At 41.8% G+C, this 26,761-nt stretch overlaps 1 protein-coding gene across 3 annotated transcripts in view; it reads left to right on the top strand.

The window, feature by feature from the left end:
• Positions 1-636: 636 nt before the first annotated feature.
• Positions 637-26,761, top strand: part of mgat4c (mgat4 family member C) — a 123,162-nt gene continuing 97,037 nt past the window's right edge. For 2 of the 3 annotated variants that reach the window (XM_055050153.1, XM_055049341.1), the window contains exon 1: positions 651-955. The gene's annotated coding sequence lies outside the window, so the exon portion shown is untranslated. Of the gene's footprint in view, positions 956-26,761 lie in introns of all 3 variants that reach the window. The other variant, XM_055050963.1, reaches the window with a different exon arrangement.

Raw genomic sequence — 26,761 nt, 5'->3', positions numbered from 1 at the left:
GGCACCGTGTTGCTCTGCTCCTATCAATCTGACAACCCAGGTGAATTTCATTTGACTCACCCTGCAGCCACAAGTGACAAGATGGCGCTGGGAGAAGGCTAAAATGCTTACTGAAATGGTGGTACTAAAATCTTAAATAAAGTCAAATGTATGTCTTTTACTGTGGGCCTGCTGGGCCTTCAACAGCAGCTAACTATTGGGGTCAGATTGAGCTCAGACACAAAGCTATTACGGCCCGGTCCAAACTCTACAATGCAGGCATGAAGTTGTTTTATACCTGGTCATAATTCAACAATTTTTTCCCCCATTTAACTATTAACTTATTTATTTATACAAAACTCTGTTGTTGTGCCAGTTTTGATTATCTTCTGCAGCCCATAACAGCATCACTAAACCCCTGAAAGTCACCGCACCCACCATACATCCATCCATAAATATATATATAAATATCTTATGTACGCCCCTGCAGGTCCCTGCATCTCCAGACCGTCTGTGTTGGACATCAGGATGCGCTTGTATCCGGCGGTGACAGGTGAATGTTCGGCCGTTCGTGTCACGCATGCACCGCTGGAGAGGACCGCCCTCCTGCCGCCGGGAGGAGCAGAGAGGAGGAGAGAGGAGAGAGGAGAGAGGAGAGAGGAGAGGACCAGACCAGCGGTAGGAGTCTCCACACACAACGAGATGCGGTTCGCGATTCCTGCTGCTTGAATTTTAATTTGGTGTCGCCGAAATCCGCAAAGTTTCCCTTCCGCTAGAGAGCGAGGAAACCCCGGCAGAGGGAAAGCGACCGGCGGCGTCCCCCGTTTCATTCCTGCCGACTAAACCGAGCCGCGCACGGAGCTCTGCAGCGGAGGCTGATGAGCGTCTAACCGGGAGAGGAGCGCAGACAGACAGGAGGACAGGAGGACAGACGAGACGTCTGCAGATGTGCGTGTGCAGCCGATGCGCAGCGCAGGTGAGTGGACTGCTTGCGTTTCCCAGATGTTCGCTGTGGGTTTTAATTTTTTGCTTTTGTTTGGGGTTTTTTTTTTCGAGCTCAAAGTGTATCAGGTAAAACAAAAACACACGTGGTCGGTTCGGGTCGCGGCACCGGCAGCTTTATCCAGCCTGTGACCCGCCGGGCTCCGGGGGGTCCAGATGGAGACCGGGCCGGACGCACGATGGAGGCTGAGCTGACCGACAGCAGACCCGGTGATTGACTGGTTCTGTGGGAAACCAGAGCTCAATAAGAGATACATGTTCATCCAGCAGGTTGTTACAAAAAAACAAACAAAACAAAAACAAACTGCTGTAAGGTGCACTTTCCGCTGCTTCTAAAAAAAAAATCATTTCAAATTTGCCAAATTAGCAATAAATCTGATCATCTGAACTTTTTCACATTTTGTCACTTTAAAGTAACAGATTTCATCATCTTCCGTGAAGACGTGACAGGACGCAACAAAAGTTTGTTCACCTGCTTTTTCATCCTTTACATGAGGAAATGTGAACATGTGACATGCGGTCATATTCAGTCCCATAAATCAATACTTTGTTGGATCACCTCCTCCTGCAGCTGCAGCTGCAAACCGTTTTGGTGAATGTCTGGCGGATTAATGTCCAGGGACTACAGGGGCGGTTCTAGAACACATTTACCAAGGGCTGATCGTGGAGCCCCGGAGCCAAACCGTGAATAATAATAATAATAATAATAGTGAAATAAATAAAAAGGGCAATATTTCATCATGTAAAATATTAACTGAGCCAACAAACCAAAGAGCTGATTGTTTTTTTGTTTTGTTTTTTTGATTGATTGATTTGTAGTGTAAAACTGAATAGAAACAGTGACATTTTCTATTGAAGCTGTGATATGGAGTATTTTGGTATCAATCCAATACCAGTAGATGCAGGGCCAGTATCCCCAATACCAATACCGATACCGATATTCATGACTAAAATTTGACATATCATCACGCTTCTGACTTGTTTTTTTTTTTTGTTGTTTTTTTTCTCAAATTATTTTGTTAAAACCCACTAGAGAATTTAGATCAAACTCATATGCGTCTTCAGACGACTTGGAATAAATGAAAAGCTTTTTTTGTGCCCTGTTTCTAAAGAAACATGTCACATGAAAAGACTATTGATTTTGTATCATTTCTTCAACACAGGGGCCAAAGCAGGGGCCGCGACCTGTCCGCCCTGTTAATGTCAAAAAAGGGAAACGGACTAAAACATTTTTTTTTTTTACTTTTTAACTATTTTCTCTACTGTTCCTTTCCACAAGAGCATAAAAATATCAGTTAATTAAAAACAAATATGAGTAAATTGAATTTTAATGTGCAGTTTGATATAAATAACAGGTATGTTTCATCCTGAAGGAGCTTATTTCAAACAGAGATGTTTTTCAAGGGCAGCATTTATGCTTGCAGTAAAAGAGAAGTAATAAATAGTTTTTTATCGTCGCCACAATAGTACTAAAAACTATTGTGATAAAATTCGAAGTCCTTTCGCCCGCCTCCAGGACAGAAATACTTCTGCAAGGTCATAATTTGTTCCACATTTTTATGGAAAAAGTTCAGACAACCGTAAAGGTGTCGTTTGTCAGAGTCAGTCAGAGTCTGAGCTGCATTTCTATTACAAATGTGCACAAAAGTTGTCAATATTCTGCTTAACCAACGTTAGCTGAATTTCACTTCACGTGGAAAGTGGAAAAAGCATAATTTTGCAATTGTGTGTAAAATAAGAAACGCAAATCAAACCATACGTTACCAAGTTTGTTCCCATAAGACGTACGAAGACATTAAAAATGGCCACAGAGTTGCATCATCTGCCAGAGTTGCTCATGTCCTGCGGTGCCAGCGACAGCTCCATGGCTCATCTGAAAGGCCTGCAGCAAAACAGCAGCTCATTACAAGTGCAGCAGCCCGGCCGCCTCTGGCAGGAGGCTGCCGGCTCATTAAGGGTCACCGCGGCGCCAGACTCACACCGTGAGCCTCTGCTTGTTACCAGAGCGCGTGCTTTTCACGCGAGTCGGCCTCCAACTGGATCTGTGCGTCGCGTGGAGGACTGTTTTTACTTGAAACCCTCTCAGGTTGCTTGTGAAGTCGGTGTTTAGAAGAGCTGTGAACGTGTATGCTTCGCCATCGGGCCGACAGAAGCGGACCGGGACGTGGGCCCCTCATTTTCCTGGTCTGGTCTCTCCAAAGTTTAGCAGGAGGAGAGTGTGAGCCCAGATTTCCAGATAATGCAGTTTATGTTGTGATTGTCGCTGTGTGACTCAGAGGTGTGTGACAAGGAAAATGTGGAGCGAGGCAGCGGAGAAGACAGGGCCGACCCACAACCCACATCAATCTGAAAATAGCTCCCAGAATTGTGCTGTGCATGCTTCTATAATATTCCCATCTATCAGTTCAGCATGGTTTGTACTCTGTCAGGTTCCTGGAGGCTATTCTTTCTCAATGCTGTTGTTTTAGGGGCCCAAATTTCACTGATACGTAAAGCCAAATTGCTTGACATACCTAAAGGCTAAAGAGCAACTACACCGCAAAACACAAAGTCTTACAAAGTATTTGTGTCTGGTTTCTAGTGCAAATATTGTAGCACACTAGAAATAAGACGAAATCAACTTAAATGTAAATTGTAAGCAAGATATGAGCTTGTCCTAATTCAATAATTCCTTAATATTGATTTTAAAAAAATACTAGTTCTAGATTTTTTAAATTAAAATAATTGTTTTCAATGTTATGCAGGGAAAGAAATCTGAATATTTTCCACTTTACTTCTATGTTATTAATACATATAATGCTCAGAACTACTCCACGTGGTTCAACCAGTCTCGTGGATATGAATGCTGTTTCTGTCCTGTAAGGGTTAATGCTTCAAGAAATGATCTGATTGGATGCTGGAAAAGATTATTGTTGTGTTCAAGTAGTGCTAAAAGGAGTTAGCCAATTGTTAGCCGGTTAGCAAAGCTATTTATGTCAACGCTAAACGGGTTGCAGCAGCTCAGACGTCCCCAATGCTAACTTCTAGAGTCCATATTTCTAACAAATTATTTGGTAAGAATTTATTTGACGGGTCGTGAATAATACTGTCATGACATCATCATAAACACGACATAACACCTGTCATGAACATGAGTAAGACTTTATGAATATATATTACTGTTGTCATAAAGTGTCATTCGGTGAATCATGACACTGTTAATAGAAAGTTGACATGATTCAAAATGTCTTATGACAACTTGACATAAACCAAGAAATCAAGATCTGACATAAATGTGTTATAAAAGCGTTGCTGATTAAACTTCAAAAAATTGTCTCGCTTTATGTTATTAAGCCTCAAAAACATAATACTGAGGAATAGTCTTAAAGCTACAACATAAAGTTCCATACTGTTTCCCAGCACATGCATTCACATTCAATTAGCACTCCTGGCAGAAGCCAGAGCAGTGTGCGCACACACACACACACACACACACACACACACACACACACCACACACACACGCACACACACACGCACGCACACGCACCCCCCCCCCCCCCCTCCCCCACACACACACACACACCGCAGAGCGTAGAAACAATTACCGTATCCGTGTGCTCTGTTTGCCCCTCTTGGACATAATGGTTCCGCCTCATGGAGCGGCAGATGCCAGCTCCGGCTGTGAGAATGAGACAGAAGTCTGGCCAGAACTAACTAAATGGCTGACATATTTCTATACTCACTGCTAAAAAAAAAAAAAAATTACTACCCTTCACAAAGTGACTCATACAGTCACATTTCATCCATATTGTACAAGAAGTTTAAATAAGTATTCCCAACGAACAGACTTCCCAGTCTCGCTTTTCCTTCATACTTTGCTACTAGCTTTAATTTCCGTCTGATATGTTTGGTATTGGTGTTCAAGTCTAATTTACTCTGTGATCTCTTTTCTTTTTATCTCAAAGACATAGTTGAGTATTTTTAATAACTGTCGTAGTCTTTGCGGAGTGTAAACCCAGATTACTTGGGTCAAGTCGACTGAACAAGCCAAGCTAATCACAGATGATTTCCACAGCATCTGCAGAGACGGTCGCGACCGCAGCTCACTTCATTTATTTGTGAAAGGTTAGACAAATGCCAGAAATAATTGTTGCTCTGCCTCTCGACTGCACTCTCCTGTCCCCGGAGTTTTGATGTGTCGATTTTCTGAGGTGTTGCGGGTCATGAGAGCCCGGGCAGTTGGCTGGGCTTCTGCCAGGCAGTCATTGGGAAAACCAGGGTCACCAAGGGGAGGGGGGATGAAGCCATCTCCAGTGACAGCAGGAAGGGAGCTTTTTTGTCTGCGCTCAGAGAAATCTTAACGTCAACTGACTTGAGTTACCGACTCACTTCCTGCCTGGCGGAGAGAGCCAAAGAATGGACTGAAATGCTTGTTATCCAAGCCAAGATTAGCACAGGAAGAAGAGAGAGTGAACCCTGGCAGGAATCCAAACTGTATATTCATACACTCTAAGATGCATTGATGTCGCTGTCAAATGGAAGCCCAACAAAGCAAAGCTGGAATCTTAATATTTATTAAGAGCAGGAGGATGAGGGGCTGTGATCGTAAGCCCCTAACACCAACCCCCCTCAGAATCCGTCGCAGTCCGACATCATTTGTGTTTTAATGCGTTCGCCCTCAACGCAGAAGGCAGCAGGCGAAGATACTTTTAAAGCCAGAACTATTTCTTAACTAAGAGGGGAAAGAACGCTGCAGGAATCATTTATTTCCTGCTAGGAGAGAAAGAGAGAGGGGGAAAAAAATAGCTTCAATTTGCAGCTTCTCTCCTCTTGGTACATTTGCTTCAATTTTGCATCCATTTACAATTTCAGGTAAATCACAGACTCTGCAGTCAGCCTCAAATAGCAGGTGGAATTGCCACCGCGCTTACAGATGTGTCCATTATGTCCTAATTGATAACTCAAATATTGAAAATGTTTGATGGAAGGAGATATATTCTGTGCATTTGTTTTCATTTGTGAGGCATTCTATACCCTATGTAGTTTTTTTTTTCTTAAGATGTGTTTTTCAATCAAATTGATTAGAATAGGACATTTCAGCAACACGGCAGATCAGAGTGCTTTACGTCATGGAGACATAAAAACATCATAAACATCACACAGTCAACAGTTGTAAAAACCAGAACCAGACATAAGGCCCAAATCTCGGCTGGTCAAATGTTCTGTGAGTAAATATATTTTCCATAACAACTGGAACCTTCCATATTTCACCCGTCCTCTAGCAATTCTCTTTTTCCCCTGTTGTACTTGACTCGACTCCCCCGTATAGACTTCCTGTGTGAGAGGTTCAGAACCACATTCACATTATTCTGTTGCGGAAGCCTTTGTACCAAGAGCTCAGAGAGAAAAGCTTCAACCTTCTCGCTGTGTCTGGGATTGGTGAATCCTGCTGAGGTTTAGCTTCCAGCTGTTAGAGAGTCGACTGCGAGCCGTTTACCCATTAGTTCATTACCACTCTGGCCAGACAAAAGCCTTCAGATTCTCAATTTTAATAACAAACCAGGAAGGGGGACTGCTTTTCGTAAAGTAATACAATTTGTAGACTTCTATGGAACTAACTAAATTGCCTTTTCACAAACTGTTTCATTTGCATGGAAATAATAGGAAAAGTTACCATTACAAACAGGAAAAAAGTTATTTTATCCCTTTGATGATGCAGTGGATAATTTATTTCTTTGCACACTGGGAGTCTGTGCTTTTATAGCGTGATCTGACGTAACCTGACAGAATCACTGGCTGCTCCCTCTGTGGGAGTTTCTAGTTTTTTTTTTGCCATTGGGGGTCGGATTTTTCCAAAATTCTGCAGCTAAGAAATCAATGTCATTGCACCAGTTGGTTTGTGATAATACGAGCTGATCGGTTCTGAGGCCCGGCTTACCCGATCCTACCTCCGAGGGCCGTTGGGGGGGACCTTGCTGCTTGTTCGCCAGTTAATAGTTCCGAGTGATTGTTTTGTCGTGTTGACTGTCGGATCGCTACATTGCTTGATACCAGTGCATCGGGGACCGATGCCAGGGGCCGTTTCTTGGATACGTCAAGGGCGCTGACAGAACAGAAACAGTTTTCCTTCTGAAGAAGGCTCGGCTGTTTTGGTACATTTTGAGCTAAAGCTGCTCAGATACAAAACATTCAGCCAGGAGCAACACTTTAGAAGAAATGGATTATCATTCAATATGGACACCGTTTGTTGAGCCAATGAGATTGTGTTCCATTTACCTAGAATTGGTTGACCATGTAGTTAATGCGTCGACATGGCCACATACCACGGAAAATAGTTTGATATGGTGGAAAATTCCACGTGATTTGTTTATTCATTGGCTAGTTTTTTGCCTCATATTTGAATAAATACCCCAGGGGGAAACTCATTGGTTCATTTTTGGCTGAGAAATTCTGATGTTGGTACTCCTTGACAAACTACAAGAAGTAAAACAAAAACAAAAATTGAGACATCGAGCCTTTCCGCATAAAATTTGTTTCCTGTACGGTTCTATTTGTAGTTTGCTTGGAAACTTAAAGTCAAAAGTTGTTTTTTTCTTTTTACCTTGTTTACCACCAATTTCTTTGGTTTTTTTTTTGTCAACGTTTGATGTGAAAATAATGATTTTAGTCAGTAGCTAAAACCTACTGACTAAAATCACTGACATTAGGAAGACTCCCGTATGCTACATTAAAGTTTATTGAATAAAGTAAGTAGATGTGAACGAAGTTGACCTCTACACAGCTGAGCCACTAAGTTATATTGTAGTTTGTAAATAATTTAGGTTTGAGCCTTTAACTGATAAATGTAGCAATGACCTAACAAAGTCGATATTTACTCCGATTTTGGTACAATTAATAGTGCGGATATGCAAGATATACTTTACATTTCTATATTGTACTGGTTCATATATTGCTTATGGATTATAGCTGCAATGTTAGTATTTAATATTGACATTGACCCAAATGTTCATACTGGTGGATTTTATACGTGTACCTGAGATTTCACAGTTCATTTCAAATATACAGGAAATGCCAAAACCAGGGTGAGTTTAGCAAACAAAAGCTTTGGCTCCAATGAGCTGCCAGCTGAAGATGTGACCTGAATGTCAGGTCTTTTGCTTTTGTTTCCTTGATTCTTGGAAAAACATTTTTTTTATTATTATTATTCTGTAGGGAATATCAAGATGATTTTCTAAAGTTAGTCAAATGTCTTCAAGTCGTATCTCATCGCGATGTTTGATCGGCTTCAGCTCATTTTTTGGACATACTCCGACTGGTCAGAACTGGACTGATTTTTAACTGAAGACTTTGTACTGTTCAAAAGCAATTTGTGCTCAGTGGGACCGTTTATGTACAGTTATATTCAGCGAATTAAAATACGCATTTGAATAAAGCTACTGCATCAGATGAAAAGTACCATCTGAATATAAAAACTTTAAGAAGGCATTAAAACATACTTTTGATTGCACCTCCATTTCTGTGTTAAAACAATCTGATATAATATTCTAATCTTTAATGTTGTTTGATCATTAACGTTGAGCAGAAGTTGGAAAAAGAAGGAATTGAACTACTGAAGTAAATGAACTTCTCAATAATCATGTATTGTTGAATATTGCTGCATACGAATGCTGATTTTCTTATCTCTTTTCTTATCTCATTTTTTAAAAATGATTTTCACAAAAAGAATAAAGTTTAGGTGCCATCCACACACTCCGTTTCATCTTTTCTCTTTAGTTGAGAATTATTTGATCCTGTTCGGACGACTTTTGCATTTGTTTTACGTTTCTTCAAAGCAGAAGTAGGTCTTTTGTCGAGCCAAGGTCTGAACGCTGGCTTCGGTATCATCCAAGAGAATCAATGATGGGGGAGAAACTCAGGAAAATTTGCATATCAATCATTTGGGCATAGGTTTAACACATAATCTTTCCTCCCTCCGTCGGGGTTAGAAAGATAAAAAATTGAGCGAGAACTCTTTTATATATTAAATTCAACCTATGAGAGTCCTTTTATCTTTTCAGATTGCACTGTAACTTAGTAGATTGCTTGGCAACACTACCAAATGTCAAAGAAAGGAAAAAAGGAAGAACTAAAGGAAAGATGGTGAATTACCATTTGAAATATGCGTCTCTGACAGAAGTAAAGACCAGAGGCAAAGCGTGTTTAGAAGTTGGCGGAAAGATGGCTGAGATAGTCTGCAGAAGTACGCTGTCTTACCATTGCTCCTTTTTTTCTGTTTTTTTTTTTTTTTTTTTTGTCTTCACACCAGCTGTTGATGAAGGCAGAGAGCAGCTTTGATCAGAGAGAGTAGGTGGAATGAGACTGACAGTACAGATGTGGACCTGAAGGCGACGCCGTCTTCCTGCATTATTTATCTCTCATAAAAGAGTTTTAATTCGGTCGGGGTGTGAAAACGCGAACATTTCTGGAGCTCTGCTTTTAATAGCTGCAACACATCAGACTAAAGAGATCAATTAAGACAATAAAAAATCAGTATGAAAACTTTTCTGACACAACAACGGTGTGGAAGTCATTCATTGGAAGACGGAAGCAGATGCCCGGCCGCTGCAGCTATGCCTAGCGTTCCTCAGTGAGCCGTTTAAAGTTGGGAAAAGTCCCATTGACAGAAACGCAAACTTCAAATGTCAGCATTTGCTCAAAGCGCCAGGGGAAGAAAATTCAAATGGCACAGCTGATGCACCTGCAACTGAAGCTGTTTGTTGTTTCACTAATCCATCAGCAGCAACCCAGACAACGCAGGTGCTCCGGCAGCAGCTACAGGTCTGGAGATTACTGCTGGAGCTGGAGGCCTGAAGTTCTCAGAAAAAATGATGAAAGTGCTGAAATATACTTTTCAGAAGCGTTCCCCGCCCCGCAGAAACAGACAATGCTCTTTAGGAAGAGCCACAAATATGATAGGCTTCCAAGTTTCAGAAGAATTGTCGCTTAACCTGATCAGTGTTTGAATCACCAACGCCCAGTACATTAGACAGCTATGGTTTGGTTTACATGAAAAAACAAATACTTTTTCTCTGTCTACAGCCTGAACCATTGCCTTCCTAACTTATTCTGCTTGATTCTTGGTCTGGATTTTCTCCTATTCACTTTGATTCCTCCCGTAGACTTTCGATCAGGCCAATCAGCACACAGAAGGAGAACCGATGGACTGTTTCAGAATCGTAGTCTGCCTGTAGTTTTAGCAATAGCAGCGGAGGAAGTGAACGTAGCCGTTCAGTCCATGTTGGCCAACGCTCCCAAATATCGAGTAATTAACAGTCGCCTGGTTTGGCTCTGAGCTTCTCTCTTTGCAGAAGGGGATGGATGTTTACAATGCAGGCAAGCTTCACAGCGACAAACACTCCATATGTCACAGGACAAACTTAGACCCTCTGTACAAAACACAGCTGACAAAGTACATTTCCCCTCCTCATCTCCACTACATCCATTCTGTTCACCTGCTAACCTCCCTCTGTCTGACTTCACTGCACAGACACAATCTTAATTTTGTTTGAGCAATAGTTTTCAGCTGTTGAATCTAATCGCTTTTGACATATCTATTACTATTATTATTTTTGAACTTTCCATTTGGATGTTCATTCATGCATTATTTTTCACATTTATAACTTGATGCAAGAAGATGACTATGTACGCCTTTGTTCAAATTCAACATTTCACTTTTTTCCATTTTGAACTCAGGTTTACAGGCGATAAGCGTAAACTTCAGTTATTAAGTCCTGGAGAACGAAATGACCCCTATTGGTTGTGCCACTATTCTTTCAGCCTTATTTTTCTTCTCTAACTAACATGATTTCAACCAAAAGGAAAAGATGACCTCACTACTTGCATCTATCAGACTGAAAACTGCGTCCAAAATCCTGTAAATATGGAGACGCCGTTTCATCATTTACTCCTCTGTCATCATCCCTTAAACAGATCCTGATTTCTTGAGGTCTGTCCCTCCCTGCTCTGACCCTGAACTGTAATTAGTTTAACCTGCCACTTGTCTTTATGCTGCACTTCATATTGGGGACAGAGTGGAAAGTGTTGGAGATGGTGTGAAAACATTTGTCCTCTAGGGCCACAAAGCTGGGAAATGAAGGAGAGAAGGCTGGAAGAACCTCTGAGAAAACAGACTGTTAGCTGCTACCTTGGAGAGAGGTGTGACACTTTGGGGAATAAATAGTGTGGAGTGGAAAAGCTGGAGGGTGGGGACGGACGGAGGGCCCTTGAGAGACCTGGCGAACAAATGAGACGGTGAATGAAACATCCATCCATGTGCAGGATTGATAGAAAAAAAAAAGAAACGATGACAACTTACTGCCTGGCTACTCTTCGCCATCACAATGAGCGTTGGTCCCACTTCTCCGGGAGCCAATTATCTCCTCCTGCATGACTTACTGAGATCATTTAGGCTCGGTGGCGAGCGCGTCATACACGAACACTGAGCAGGAGCGAGCGCTGGGAGCCTCACACGCTTTAGGTAGGAGACTTTATGACGGTTCGGCCGCAAGAGGCGACGCGGTTCAATCCGTATTCTCTCTCTCTGTGTGCTGCTGCTGCTGCGCTCCTGTTGGTTTCCTGGCTGAATGTCTGACTCGTCTCTCCAGCTTCCTCCCTTTCTAATTCACACCTGCACCCTGTTTGCCTTTTGTTCTCCATCTACTTTTGGCTCCCTTTCAATCTTCTCTCTAGTCATTTTCGCCTCTTTTTTTTCCTAGACTTGTCATTAGTTGCGTTTCCATTGACCAAAATGGAATTACGAAAATAATTTCTCTTGATGGAAACACAACAATTTCGAAAGAACTTCTGTTTTTTGATAAAATGCTTTTCTTCACGAGGGTGACGTGGATTTTCAGTTGTATCGAAATTAGAGTATTTTGTAAAACTGCAATGGAAACACTTTTCCCATTACAGGAGTCATGTGATCATGGACCAGATGTTACTACTGATGGAAAACACAAATAGGACAACAGGAAGTGGCAGGAGAATCACAGTGCAGTATGTTTTTAGCTGTGATTCTTAGTGAATAAAAACGCCACGTTTTTAAAATTGTTTTTTGCGACATTGGTGGATATCAACAAAGTTTTGTGCACCTTTTTAATTGAAGTGCAACTACCGACTGTTGAGCAGACATTCACAGCAAAACTATGGAGTAAATATTGTACATTATAGTTGTACAGCAACATCATAGAAGTTTAAACAAGAAATATATGACACTATAGGATACTGCTGTTGTTATAATATTTATAACTTCAATTTAGAATTATTTGTGCTATTTATTATTATAATAGATGACAGTAAAATAAAAAAAAATGGTTTTAAGTTTCTCAGTTGTTTTGCACAAGTATTGCTCTAAAATGAAACTACCCATTATTAATTCACTATGCATTCAGTAATGTAGAGTTGCATCATGTGATATAACACACTTTAATTGCTAGAGGACAGTCAATTTTCACTGGAATCTGTGGCGTGACTGTTTACCAAGCCAGAACCGACCCATGCCAGTTTCTGACATGCTGCTGCGGCTAACCGTTAGCCTGCTCAGCTGGGCTGCACTTTGCTGTGTTGACCTGTTTCATGTTCCAGCTTCTCAGAAGCTCATGAGCTCATCACTCTGAATGAATTTTTCTCCCAATTAGTCCAGCCTTGTAGCCTTCTTGGACTTTGCTGGAGGCACAAACATGCAGTGGTGTCACTTTGTCATGTTTGTGTTTTCTTCCCACTGAGACACCTTCAGGTCCGCTCAGCCCTCCTCCCTGAGAACTCCATGTCTCGTTGGGGTGGTGCGCGACCCAGGGACGGAGCAGAGGTCACCGTGCAGGTAAACCTCTGCTGTCCCATTTCAGCAGCTTCAGCGATAGCGGCGAGTCTCCTCTCGCCCGGCTCCGTTTCATACCTTTGTCTGGTCGTTGTGATTAACTCCCGGCCCTCGTGGCTCGGGTTGATTTCTGCTTTGTGTCGAGAGCCCGGCTGCAGACGGCGCTGTGAGAAGAGAAGAGGCGATGGAGCTGGGGGAGGAGGGGGCCGGGACTGGAGGGTCAGCCGATCAGCTCTGAGGTGAGGGAGATTTATGACCCCCACCATCCCCCCAGAACAAAGCTGTGTCTGCTGAGAGAACGGGAACCATAAATCAGGGAGAACTGGGTCAGATCGGGTCAGCGCTCATCTGCTCAGTGCTGATCTCTTTCCCTAAAGGTGTGGGGCATTTTTTTTTTCTACCTGACACTTTAAGTGACTTTTTTTCAGCCTTTGCTGCTGGTTTTTGCAGACCTGATATCCTGTCTGGTCACACTATTTTATTTTTCTTGCCCATGGAAAAATGTTCAGAAAAGTCCTTTGAACGTCACATTTTTTCATGTCAAACCACAACACATGGTTTTCTGCTCCATGCAATTTGCTTCAGCCCCCTGGTGGCAATATTAGGAAGAGGCAGCTGATGACATCGTAATGTATATAATAGCTCATTTTATTTCCTGTAATAAGTGGGAACATATTGATATTGAATGAGAGGAGTCCCAAGACTGAACCTTGCGGTATCCCGTATGTGATTATTTACATCAGTACAGTGTAAGAATAATGTGTCACCTGTTTTTTTTAAATTAATCAATAATATTTAGACAGCAAAAGTGCTTAATGAATTCTAGATTTTCCTTTGAACAAAACTTTAAGCAGGTGAAGCTGAAGTTATGCTACTTGAGGAATCTCTTTTTAATCTGCGTACTCCAGTTTACGATTAATCAGTTTTTTTTTAGCAAATATATTTCTTACTGTTATTTGATTAATTTCTTGGAGAGATACGTTTCACATTTACTTGAGTAAAAATTTTGTTTAAGTTGCACCACTTTGTGTGAATTTCCTGCTTTCTCGATCAAAAAGCATGGCCACGTAATTCAATTTAATGAAGCTACAAGTAGTCAAATTAACTTTATCCAAGTAGATATTTCGAGTTTATTAAGTCGTTGTGTTAACCGAGCACGAATAAAGTCAGCCTGACGAGCTGAATCGATTATATGCGACAAATGACCTAAATTTATCTAAGTTGGAGTTCTATCCTCTGTTTTTGGTGCATACGACTCCATGGTGGGCGTCCATTATTTTCACTTCTGTATTTCATTTCCCTGTGCAGAAAATCCAAGGAAGACGCATTAAATGCTGTGGTTTTAATGTGATAAAACGTGATAAAGTTCAAGGGGTCCGAATACTTTCTGTATGTCACAGATTTCCTGGCATGTCAATCACGTCTGCCAGCGGATGAATGTTTTGTGTTGAAAAAGCCCATTAGCTGCTCTAAGTGAGTCACCAGTAATCCTCCCATTATCTCCGGCTATGTTCACACTGTTGGCCTTTAGTCTCTGCTCGTCTTAATCGCCCTAATTATATCATATTTGTCGTTATGAGAGGCTGATGGAAATGAAACTGCGGCGTTCTCTGTTCTGGCAGCGACTTGTAACCGATTACACGCGACGCCTGGCGCTCCCAGATCCCCGGTCTGTTTGATTCCGGTCGCCGGTTTGACTAGTCGTGTGATTTGTCTTCCTCAGGGCAGCCGGAGCCAAAAGTGAAAAATTGATTTTTCAGCTCAAGGATTAGCATCGGAGTTATTGCTATAGGCGTGCATTACATTACAGTGATTCACGTTGCCTCCGTGCGTCAAAGCGGGCCGAGGAAGAGCTTCATTATCAGACGCACAGGGCTGATTTTACAGGAAGGGCTCTACAGTGGAGTCCACTGTCGTAACTCGACGCAGCCTTTGTGGAAGTTCAATCGGCTTGAGTAAAGCAGATTAATAATCTTCACCAAGAAGGATGGACTTTCATTTATTTGTGTCTGTGTTGTTGTTGCACAAAAGGGAGGGGGAAATCAAACGCATGCAAATTCATTTCTGTGGAATGGAAATGACTCGCCAAACATCACAAGGCCAAACGCAGCCGGGGGTTGTTGGTTGTTTCTTGCGTTTACGACAACATTGATCGTATTTTGCTCTGAGCAGGTGTGTCTCCGTCCTGGAAGGCTTCATGGTGCTCCTGCAGGCCGGCGTCAGAAACCCGCAGCGACGCCGTTCATCGAGCTGCGAACGGCGTCTGGAGCTCTTCACCTCCGAGGCGCCAACACTGCCAGAAGAAAGGCAGCGGTGACCTTTGTCAGCTTAAAGTTGTCATTTACGTATCTTGTGAAAAGGGTTTGGACGGCGAGCTGAGCGGACTCGGGAGCGTTTCTGTGACTTTTTTTCTCCACACCCGCGTCTCCCTGCGAGTCGTTATTGCTGAGGTTTTGGCGTTTTTACTGTCAGTGTCGCTTTAATGAGCAACACAAATGGCATAATCAGATCCCAAGGGGCAGCTATTAGCCTGTGACTGCTTTATTACTGCAGTCTGGTTTTACTATTGACATTAGTTTGGTCTCAGGACTTCACTGCAAAACTGTGATGATGCCCATTAAAATCCCCCCACAGCAGTTTAGCATAGCATTGTAATTATATGGTACAGTGCAGTGCTGCAGTTTTTATGTTCATTTTATCCATAAAGGTGGAAATAATTCAAATCAAACTGTAGTCGGATGTGGAGAACACTTGGAACTGTCTAATTTGTGTGTTCTTACTGGAGCATCACTGTCTGTGGTTCAGAGTTGAACACTTTACAGATGAAAGTTTTTGTCAACCAGTTTCTGTCAGATGCTCAGATGAATCTGAATCTCATTATTTTCATCTCCTTTTTGTACATTGGAACAATAATAATGAGGGCAACTTTATACATGCATCACTTGTTGCTCCGATTTGTTTTTTTGTTATTGTTGTAAAAGTTGTGAAATATAACAACACTGGGGTGAACATTGTTCACCGGAGCAGATTTATCGGTGCATTGGGCCGACTGTGGGAAGAGTAGTTGTGTTGCAGTCCAAAGGTTGTGGGTGCGATTCCACTTTGCCACGTGTTGAATTCCCCTCAGTTTACCAACTGATCTGCATGTTGGCGTGTGAATGTTTGCATGTTTGTCAGAACATTTGGGTGATGTGGCTCTAGGGAATTACTAGGAAAAGACATTAACCCTTTCATCACTACAGTGGACAGCTATCTAAAAGCATTTTATTGTGTTTCTTGTTGATTTGTATGTAATAAGTGGACATAGACATATTTGATTTATATTCATAGCATTTCTACAACAACTGAATGAAGGTAACATAACTACTATGTGGTAAGAAAACACCTGATATTTTAAACTCCTTTAAACTTTGGTTCCCTCCACCAATCCAACTTTCTCTCCCAGTCGGGGGTTTGAATCATTTTGGGCTCAGCTATATAAACATTTGCTATAAATCACGAGAGTTGCACGTTTATCATAAGCGTACGGCTTTCGAATGGGAAGATCTTGATTCGGCTCAGATTAAAACCGACGGAGATCAGAGCGATATAAGCAGCTTCATCTGAAGATCTGCCAGTCGTCTGTCGTCTGTCACAGGGACAGCTTGAGGAATATTCACGGAGAGAATCCCTGCTTAATTGTGTTTCTTTTTTTTTTTCCGTTACTGGAAACTCCCAGAACTCCGCTCGGCGCCATTAGCAAGTTTGTCTCCGTAGAGCCTGCTGTGCTGTGGAGAGATAAGTTTCATTGCGCTTTGAATTCTGCAGCCGTCGTGCATCTGCTCTGTGGATTTAACTTTCAGACACCATCAGGCATTATAATTTCTCCCCAGACAGCCTTGAGTGAGCAGTAATGTCGCGTGCCGTGAATTCATGGCTTTGTGTCGGTTGGGAGATAAATCAATGTGCCGTGCAGAAGAAGGGTTTCGACACCGTAGCGTTTGGCGGAACTGACAAAACTGGCCCATTTTTAAAAATTTTATCGACTGCAGATACTTTTTGACTCAACGCGGTGAACGACTGAAGTTACTTTAATCATAATTTATCCTTAGCTTAAGGTACCTGTCATAATGGTTTAAGTGAGACCCAGGAGCAGGTAGACCCAGAGGCAGAGTGGCTTTCCTGAAGAAATAAATATGAAACTTAAAGGCAGGCACCATGAAAACCAGGGCTAGACATGGGCAGGCAGGCGGCAGAAAGAAAACAGGAGGAAAGGAAGCGGAAGAGTCCTGCAGTGAGTGAAAATGTGGATTTTAAATATTGAGGACCTGAAGAGCTAATCAGAGGTGAGTAGTGGCAGCAAGGGACAGTTGAAAACAGCTTGAAAGGGAACCAAAATGGCAGGCAGAGACAGGAGGCGGAACAACATGGGAAATGGGACAAAAAAACGTTTAAGTATCAAACAGTAAACAAAGGAACACAAATCTAAGGAAACTCAATCTTCAGGTGTTTTCGCACCTGATAGTTTGGTAGACCAGACTGTCTGGGAACGCAAACTGGAGTTCAATCCAGGCAGACTAAACAGGTCAGGTCTGAACCTGACCTGTTGGCCTAAGGGACCAAATGAAAAAGCAGAAAATGACATAGAGCAATAAACTAAAACCATAAATGAGAAATGATCCAAACCAGAAGCACAGGTGAAACTAAAGGTCCAAACACGTACAGATCTGGACACTTTAAAAAGTTGAGAATTATGCACCAGACTGAGCTTTCACAACTCATTTAGGATCAAGAATAAAAGAAAAAAAAATCCATTAAAGCCTCATTTCATTTCAGAGGATCATTGAACAATCGAACCTAAAAGACTTCATCACCTGTGACTTTCACTGATAAAGTAAGAACAAGTAAAGATACAGATTATTAATATATTACCCAGATCACACTGAGATGCTGAACAACTGGCAGACATTATCTACATCAATAGTTTGAATTCACACAAATGAAATATAAACAGTCAAAGCAATGCTCTCTGGGTGCCATTTGAGCTTCCAGCTCTGCTAACGAAAAGCTGTCTTTCAGGAAATTTGAAATGTAAACCCCATCTTGACGGGTATTGCAGAGATCTGACACGCCGGTCTCAACAATGCGACATCCCTGATTGACTCAGACTCCTCTCCACGAGCCGCCGAGGTCTCAGAAAGTTCCCGTCGCTGCCGGCCTCCACTTCCTGCAGAGGTTAATGGAACACGTCCCGATAAATTAGCAAAGTGCGACAAACAGATCAGTCGTGTAAATGCGGTCGTTCTCTCCCGGCGCCGGCCTGGCACCCGTCCAGCACAAATGCCACTCTCTTCTTTTGGTTTGCCAAATTGGATTTCCTCCGTCGCACCGCAAACCTCGCCCGCCTAATCACTGCAGGGAAATAAAGCGACGGCCAAAAGAGGAGCTTAACGCCGTGAAACTTGAGGGAACAAATGGAAACAGACAAATGCTGAGCAAACGATGAAAGCATCTTCCTCTTGTTAGACTGTCAGGATGTTGTAAGCTCTTCAAGTCGGACTCTCATCAGAGGGATGATGAGATAAAACATGAGTTTATTGGGGCGTCTAGAATCACTTCTGTTATTTGTGCAATTTTTGTGAAGAACTTTTTATAAAATGTAATTGGTGACGGATAAATTGACACCTCCACATGAACGTAGTCAGAAGCTGCACTTCCTCTGACCATATATTTTGAAAATAACATTCGTTTAATGGAAACGACAAAACTCTTGTTTTTTGATAATGTTTTGCTTTAGGATGTGACTGATTCTTGTTGGGGTTTTTTTGGCCAAATTGATATTTTGCAAAACCGCAACGGAAGCACTTTTTAAGCATCACCACAGGAAGTGGTTTGAGGTTGACGGCGTGTTTTTTAATGACTCATCGCGTCAACAAACGTCACCGTTTTAATTGTGTTTCTCATTTAACGGAAACGGCGCAATCACGAGGTTGTTTTTTGACATTAGTGGAATATCGACCAAGGTTTGCCAGGGAAACCCAGCTGCTTCAATTTGTTTATAAAACACATTGAGAATCTCTCCAGTTGGACCACTCTGAAGTTGTCTAGACAAAAAAAAAAAAAAAAAAAAAGAAAACAACAAAAACCCAATAATTGAATGTTACAAAACACCGCCGCCTTCATCATCAGCAGCCACCAGCATAAACTTGCTAAATCTGAATTTGTGGCTGGTTTCTCAGTTTTGGCACTTTGTTGAAACACTGAAGGAAAACAAGAGGAATCACAGCACTGCTGGCTGGAAAAATTAAAAATACAACCTCACCTTCACTTAATGTTTAATATCCTTACATTGTGAAGTAAATTAGAGCAATATGTCTGAAGGCGCGTGTTGTGAATGCCAGATATCAGAGAGCTTAGGGAGATAATGTAATTTAACACGTCTGTGGAACTTAAGCAGGCACAGAGCCGCACAATCTGCTACATCCGTAATTTAGTCATCCTGTGCCCTCGGTGTCTTTCGCAAAGTCAAAGCGGGCAACAGTCTCTTTTGCCATCTTTAGCAGGAGCAGTGCATGATATAATGTTCACCAATTTTTTATTTATTTATTTGTTTGAGTGAATAGGAGAAAATGCAGCAGTTTTGGCAGCTCCTCTATCATGTCGTTTGCTCATTTAGAGCATCATTGTCTCAGGTTCCAAGAGTGGAAGTTTTAATCAGGTTTTTCGCTGAGTCATCCTAATTAATTAATGGTGCGATGTTATTGGCCGGCAGGCCTTCAGTGTCCGGTAATTAGGAGCTGAAAACAGGCTCGTCGAAACCGGCCAAAACTAGCGTTTCGTTCGCAGCAGAGAGACAAACGTCTCTCGTTCTGCCAAAGTCTGGTTTGGTGGCAAAGTGAAAACTTCCTGTACTCCTGCATAATCCTGGCTTTTCTCACTGCTCCGAGAAAGCCACAGTTATTGAGAGGCATGAATAAATACATCAGTACACCACCAATCTTTTCTCTGTGTTGTTCAGACCTCCTTTGAGTGCGTTTCTCCCTTCTGTCTGGCATCAAATGTGACTCAACGTTTCCTGCACTTCTTTTTTTGTCTAGAAAAGCTGTTATTGAGAGGAGGGTGGCAGGACGTAAAGGCTTATGAATACTTGCCTGCAACACAGTAGAAATCGGTCAGCAGAGGATGATCAGCTTGTCATTCTGCAGAGCCACATTCTGCATTTCAGCCAGCAAGTGAAGACAACAAGGTCACTGCAGATAACACCTGGAGCTGGAGCAAAAACATACCCACGACACACACACACACACACTTAAGCTGCGTTCACACAGCAGTCAAATGCTACTTAAATCCAAGTTGAAATATATTTCTGATCTCGGCTGTCTATGGTTTTATTTCCATTTTTTTCTTTGGGTTTTGTTTTGTTTTTTCCGTTTTATTTGGGATATTTCAAATATTTTCCAATTCCAGTGTCTAGTATTCTTTATAAAGTTAACATTTATTGGATTGAGAGGGCAAACCTGCAGTATTATGTCTTATTGTATCATGTAAATTTTGAGTCATTCTCATGATAAATTTCACTTAATGTTAAAAAAAAAGACTGAAATTTTATTCTTACTACTTTCTGCCGTTGTTTTCCCTACAAGAGCATCAATACATTTCAGAAAATGTAAAATGTGGTAACTGGCCTGCATTGTGTAGCACTTTAGCCCAAAGCGCTTCACTCCACATTCATGCATACATTAACGCACATCTAAATAGGTCCAAGTCTCTAATGCAGTTTAGTGATATAAATCAAATTTTATGTTAAAGAAACCGCTTCCAATTAGGAATGTTTGTCAGGAGGTATATTTACTTTTGTTTTCACAAAATATTGTGTTAAGACTGTCAGTCCATATCGCCCACCGATATCTCAAAGTGACAATAACATTGTTTATCACACGGAGACAATTTATCATCCAGCTAGAGGTATTGTGTTACTCAGAGTGAGTAACACAATACTTTGAGACGATCTTTAGATTTCATATTTTTATATTTACTTGGACAAAAGGCCGAACTGCGCTGGGATACTCCGAGCGTACGTGAGCCCGCCAGTTTTCCTCGGATTTGTAAAAACTCCTCTGGAAGGAAGACAAGGCGTCCTCAGATCATTTCCTGCTCCTGTATCATTGTAACTCACTATGTGTTAGTTGAGTTAGTCATGCTTCCACCATAATGCTAGCTTCTCTGAGCCAGATTTCAGTTTTCAAATCTTTAGATTTCTGTGAGCCAAAGAAATCTAAAGTTTGGCAAGAACTCTAAAATATTTTGAGCGGACCCGACGCTCTTTGTGGGATCCCAGCCAGGGAACGCATTTCCTCCTTGTGAGCTTCATATTTTGTCCAGCAAAATGTGTTATTTTGACACTTTGTGTCACTGCGCAGCTAGTTGCACTTCCACCGCAATGCTAGCTTCGATTTTCAGGTTGAAATTTTCTGCGAACAAAAAGTGCAGTTTTGCCATTCGGTCACAGAGAATTTCAATCCGAAGAGGAATAAATTTTGAAATAATCTGAGCTTGTATCAGAGCCGAATGAACTCCGCCGGAGACACATGGCTTCGTCGGATGCATTTCCCGCCGCCGTCCCCCCCTCCCCCCCCCCCTCCCAACCACCCCCCCTGTCCCCATAACCACCATAGTTACAGCAGGAGCAGGAAGATCAGCAGCAGAATGAATGGGCAGCAGAGGCAGGCAGCGGCGAGGTGAACCAGAGAGATTAACTGGGAAATTGACACTGACAAATCTCATACATTAAGGCTTCCTGGGAGGCAGCTATCGGTGGAATAGGCAGCAGGTACCATATCCCATAAATGAGGCCGGGCTTCTGTAATAGTCGGCGCGCCAGAGAGCCCCAACCTTCCTGTGGTGGGAAGCACGAAATGATAAGGAAGCCAGGTGTGCCGGAGACGTTTTATTTGACTAATGTGTTTACAGCTAGAATAATGAATAGAGTGAAGGAGATGAGAGTAATTAATTTGAGCTTTAGCAGCTAAATAACAAAGCAAATACGGGCAAAACTGCTTCATTTCCCTTCGGACTCAACGCTTTCCCTCCCCTCCTCTCTCGCCTGCTTTAATGAGATAAAACCGGCCTCCTTTGAAAAGCAGACCCAGATACTGTTGTTAGTCGCCTTTTGATCTGCTCTCAGGGTGTTTGCTTACATATCTCAGAGCAATGAAGGACACAAACACCATTTGCATACGTTTCCTGAGTTTCCACAGATGTTGATAATGGGGGGTAAAAAAAGGTTGATTTTTTATTGTTTTTTTTTGATGAATGAGTGAGTTTTTATCTTAACAAGGTGCTTTCATTTCTCGATGCTCGCCACATCGCCTCGTTTGGTGCTGCGAGCGAAGAAGCTGATTGCAGAACACAAACAGCTCTTTGGCCCCGGCAGCCGCACCGCTTCCTGTTGACTCCGCGACTTAACCCCGCTCAAGAGGTTCACCGAGCGTTCCCTCCATCTTTATTCTTTTTTCTTTTTCTTTTCCCGGATGGCGAAGTCGTTTTCCCGTGAAGGTACTGGTGCCCTCGCTGTTGCTTAGCAACAAAGTGAGTCCATGAGTCCATAATTCAAATACTCCCAAGATGCATCTGAAATGTCCACGGTGTCGTGTGGACGAGTGGAAAGCAGTAAGAAGTTGGGGTGAAACTTTATTGCGTCATATCGCTTATCGCGATACAAGTTTTGATTCATTGCGTCATAATAAATTTTATTTATTGTTTGAACCCCCCCAAAACTCTCTGTGTTGTTGAAATGGTTAGTCTTACTATTTTCTTCACTGTTCGTTCAATGAGCGTATCAATAAAAATCATTACGTTTAAAGGTCAAAGTTAAGTGCAGTTGATATGAATGACGGTTCTTTATGCGACTAAAGAAACGTGCTTTCAGTCATTTACACTTCGTTAAAAAAAACTAATCAATAAATAGCTCCACGCTTTTCAAATTCACGTTTGTAGAAAAAAGTAAGCCCAGTGTATCAATTTTTTTGTTTTCATTTTATGACCTCAGGTGACCTCAGTCCACCTCAGGTAAAGTCCCGGCGAAATACAGCCAGGTTACGTGGCAAAAAGTGAAAAAGTAGCAAAACCGTTGAAGTGATGACATGATGGTGTCAGTGGCCGTGTCGGTCTTTGTACAGAGCGAATGTATCTAAAAACATGTTTTTTTAAACGTATTCAACAGCAGCCCCTGCACGACAGCGTCGAGTGACGATGAACTGCATCATCTCGGCTTTTCTGAGATCGTTTTTCACTCAGAGGGGAGAATTCATCACACTCGGCCGTTTTAAATATTCATGGCGCCGTCGTGTTGTTAAAATAAGGCTCATTAGCACTTCCAGCGTCTTTTCAAGTTCCGCCTATGTCTTGTCACTCTCAAAAGACCAACAGAAACATGTTATTCATCTCTCACACCTCGTGCGCTCAAAGTGGGTCAGAACAGAACCTTAACTGTGCCTTTATGTCAGAGTCAGACCAACTGCAACGCTGTTGCACTTTAAGCGTTTTGAATGTTGGGATTTTTAAAAGTGACTGAAATATTTTCTCTTTTTTTGTCTCTTAATGAAATAAGATTTTTGTAAAAAACAACACTATTGATCAAAATTTAAAGACCAGTTGAAAAATGGTAAGAATTTTTCTCCTATTGAATCTTAAGAAGGTTCAAAATAAAAGGTTCAAAATGCAAAAATAATAAATGGAAGTGAGACAAAAAATAAATAAAAAAAGTCAGCGTTTTATCGTCCGCAACCTTTGACCCTGGGATCCAGGCTATGGTTGTTTTGACCAGTTTTGATCTGACCTTTATATTTCTAAATAGAAACCATTAATGTTGCCTCAAAAGGTTTTCTACTTTTTTTTAGCACAACCTGATCTGTGTGAAATTTGCATTTATGTTTTTTTTTTTTTGGATCTACTGTTTTTGCATATTAGACATTGAGTTACATAAAAACATAAAATCTGAAATGGGAAAAATTTTTAAATTTTTTCACTTTGACAAATGGTTCTTATAATTTAGAATGCCAGTGTGTACCGTACATTTCTGAAAGTGATGTCAAACATTTGCGAGCAACACAGCGTTGAAAAATTAGCTGCTCCTATTTCCGCTCCCGTTTCTCCTCGTGTTACCGTTACTTGTGCAACTTTCCTCTGTTTCTTAGCAACAAAACACAGCCCATAATTATTGGTTGAAGATGTGAGATATCCAATACCAAAGTGAGATCTGCAAATGAGAGTTTGACAAACTCCACAGCGAACACTTACTGCCAGTTATTGCAAACACACACACACACACACACCTACACATGCACACACACACACCCACCCACACACACACACACACACACCCACCCACACACACACACACACACACACACACACACACACACACACACACACACACACACACACACACACACACACACCTACACACGCACACACGCACGCACACATCAAGGTTGGTTTGGTTTTTCTTCCATTCCTAAAACAAAAACTCTTGTTTGTTCAAATTAGTGTGACGTCAGGGTGCTCTGATGAATTGGTCCCGTTTCCCTTAACTTTGGCGTTTTGACGGTTGACCCACACTTGCATAGGAAACCGATCTCATTTGCTGCAAACGACGACAACAGACACCCCACTGTTGCAAACTTTGAGACTTTTCAGATGAAAAAAGTCGGTGGCAGAAAAAATTGGAATTGCAATCAATGCACCTGTACTTTGATCATCTTAAACCTTTTGCATTTGACAAGAAAAAACAGAAGAAAGATGTAAAGAGAACAAATAAATCTTCACAGCACTGTGTGTGTGTGTGTGTGTGTGTGTGCGTGTGTGTGTGAAGGGAGTTCTGTTCTGTGTGGAGTGAACAGCATATCTTTACTGGCAGAGTTAATATTTTACATACTTTCCCCAAACCTTTGATATTCATCTCAGCAGGACGTCGCTTCACCTTACGCTTAGGCTGGGTTCGCCATGGGCAACCGATTAACATCCATTTAATCAATGCTTTCATATTTCATGAGCGGGTCTATCAAACTTTAATGGCGTCCTGCTGCCGAGCGGCAGTTTTTCCATACTGTCATGTCTGAATCTGTACTTTCAGCTCCACTTTTCTTGCTGGAATCTCCGGGTGGAAAATTGTAAAATGTGTTTGACCTTCACATACGCACGCTCCAGAAGATCCGGCAGAAATCAGGACCTGTGAACGGGGTCGTCCTTGGTAGAGCAAAAAAAAAAAAAAGAAAAGGTGCCGATGACGTGTTCGCATACACCTCAAAGTATGAAGTTGCGCCTCTGCCCGGTTTCTTGGTTTGCCCTCTCTTACCATTCAGGTTCCATTGACCACATGATTGCATAAACTGGAATTACGAAACTGAATGAGCCTAACAGTAAAACGCCAGCTGCAGAAAAAATCTTGAAAGAAATGTGTGTAGGATAAGGTGATGTTTTTGGCCGTATCAAAGTTAGTGTTTCGCAAAACTGGAATGGAAACAATTTTCACATCGTCACACGAGTCACATGATCAACAACCGGACGTTACTACTGGTGGAAAAAGCAAATAAGAAAACAGGAAGTGGAAGGAGGATTACGACGTGTTGTGTGTTTTTAATGACTTATCGCAGGAACAAGCGTATTCACGTGTGGTTTTTAATTGCATTTCTTGTTTTAATGTAAACACCACGATTGCAAAATTGTGTTTCTTGACATCAGCGGAATATCGACAAGTGTTTTCGCACAAGGAGAGAGGAAGAATAGTAAGAAAACCTGATATGAATTCATGCGTGTCAGAATAGACTGGAAGCCATGAGTTTTCCTCTGTGACCTACAGCTCTATGGTTTGTTATGAAGTGTCTTGCCGATCCCTGGAGAACAGAAATGAATTTTAAAAAGGGTGAGTGAATGTCACATTCACTTTGAAAAAAATAAATCAAAATAAATCAAGTAGGAGTGGTGATGCATTAGGCATTTTCAGCTTCGTTACATATGCTGTTGGTCATTTTATTCCCACTGCAGCTCGGTGTTGCACAGACAAAGTTTTGCATGGGTCGTCTGTGCAAGAAGTGAGTCCTGTTGGAAACAAGCTTTTGCTTTTAAATTAATCTTCCTGGATGATTTTATGAGCGATTTCAGGAAATTTAAAATCCGGAAAAAGAGACTGGCTCAAACTGAAACGTTTGTTCTATTAAAAATTGTATTAGTAAACAAAGCAACTGGATTATCTGACTACATTTTTTTCTTATTATATTTCTCATTCTTTGTAAGAGAGAGGAGCCAGTGAGGCAGAAGGAGGGATCCTCTGCTGATTTTTATGTGGTCACATGTCTGGACTGTGGAAATGAGCAGCTTGGTACCTGAGCTTCAGACGACACTGCACTTTAACATCTTCATGTAAGATATTTTCAAACTCTATCCAGGAATGGTTTTCCAACTTCAAGATTCAAACTAAATTGGTAAATTCTTGTGGTAAACTATATTAGATCAGATACGGGAAGAGCTGGGAAAGCACTGACAGCAGAGGTGGTGAGATGGAACGCCTGGTTGGACTTAGCCCCGCCTTCGAGGTGCAACTCCTCCTCAGAGCTGCGGTTTCCAAGCTTCTGTATCACAGAGCAGCTCCATCCCCCACTCAGCTCCTTCAGACTAGCCAGTAGTAGTTAGCAAACACCTGGTGGAACTGAGCATCAGCTGATTCATCATACAAGCTTCTTCTCAGTGCAACGTTGGTAAAAGCCTTTCTAAAGGGTTTATAGAGGAGCCATGTTGCTATGATTTCCTGAAGATGGAGTTTCAGAAAAAGCACAAGTTTTAGAGACACAGGCTTAATTTCAAGGCATTAATAACAATTTTTTAAAATGTTTTATTCAGATTTGATATACATAGCATTTTTATAACAACTGAAGGAAACATAGTTACTTGATTGTGTTTTTAAATGATC

The sequence above is a fragment of the Poeciliopsis prolifica genome, unplaced genomic scaffold (assembly GCF_027474105.1).
Source record: "Poeciliopsis prolifica strain line A6 unplaced genomic scaffold, Auburn_PproV2 SCAFFOLD001, whole genome shotgun sequence".
In the NCBI taxonomy this organism is placed as follows: domain Eukaryota; kingdom Metazoa; phylum Chordata; class Actinopteri; order Cyprinodontiformes; family Poeciliidae; genus Poeciliopsis; species Poeciliopsis prolifica.
This window is presented reverse-complemented; position numbering and strand designations above follow the sequence as displayed.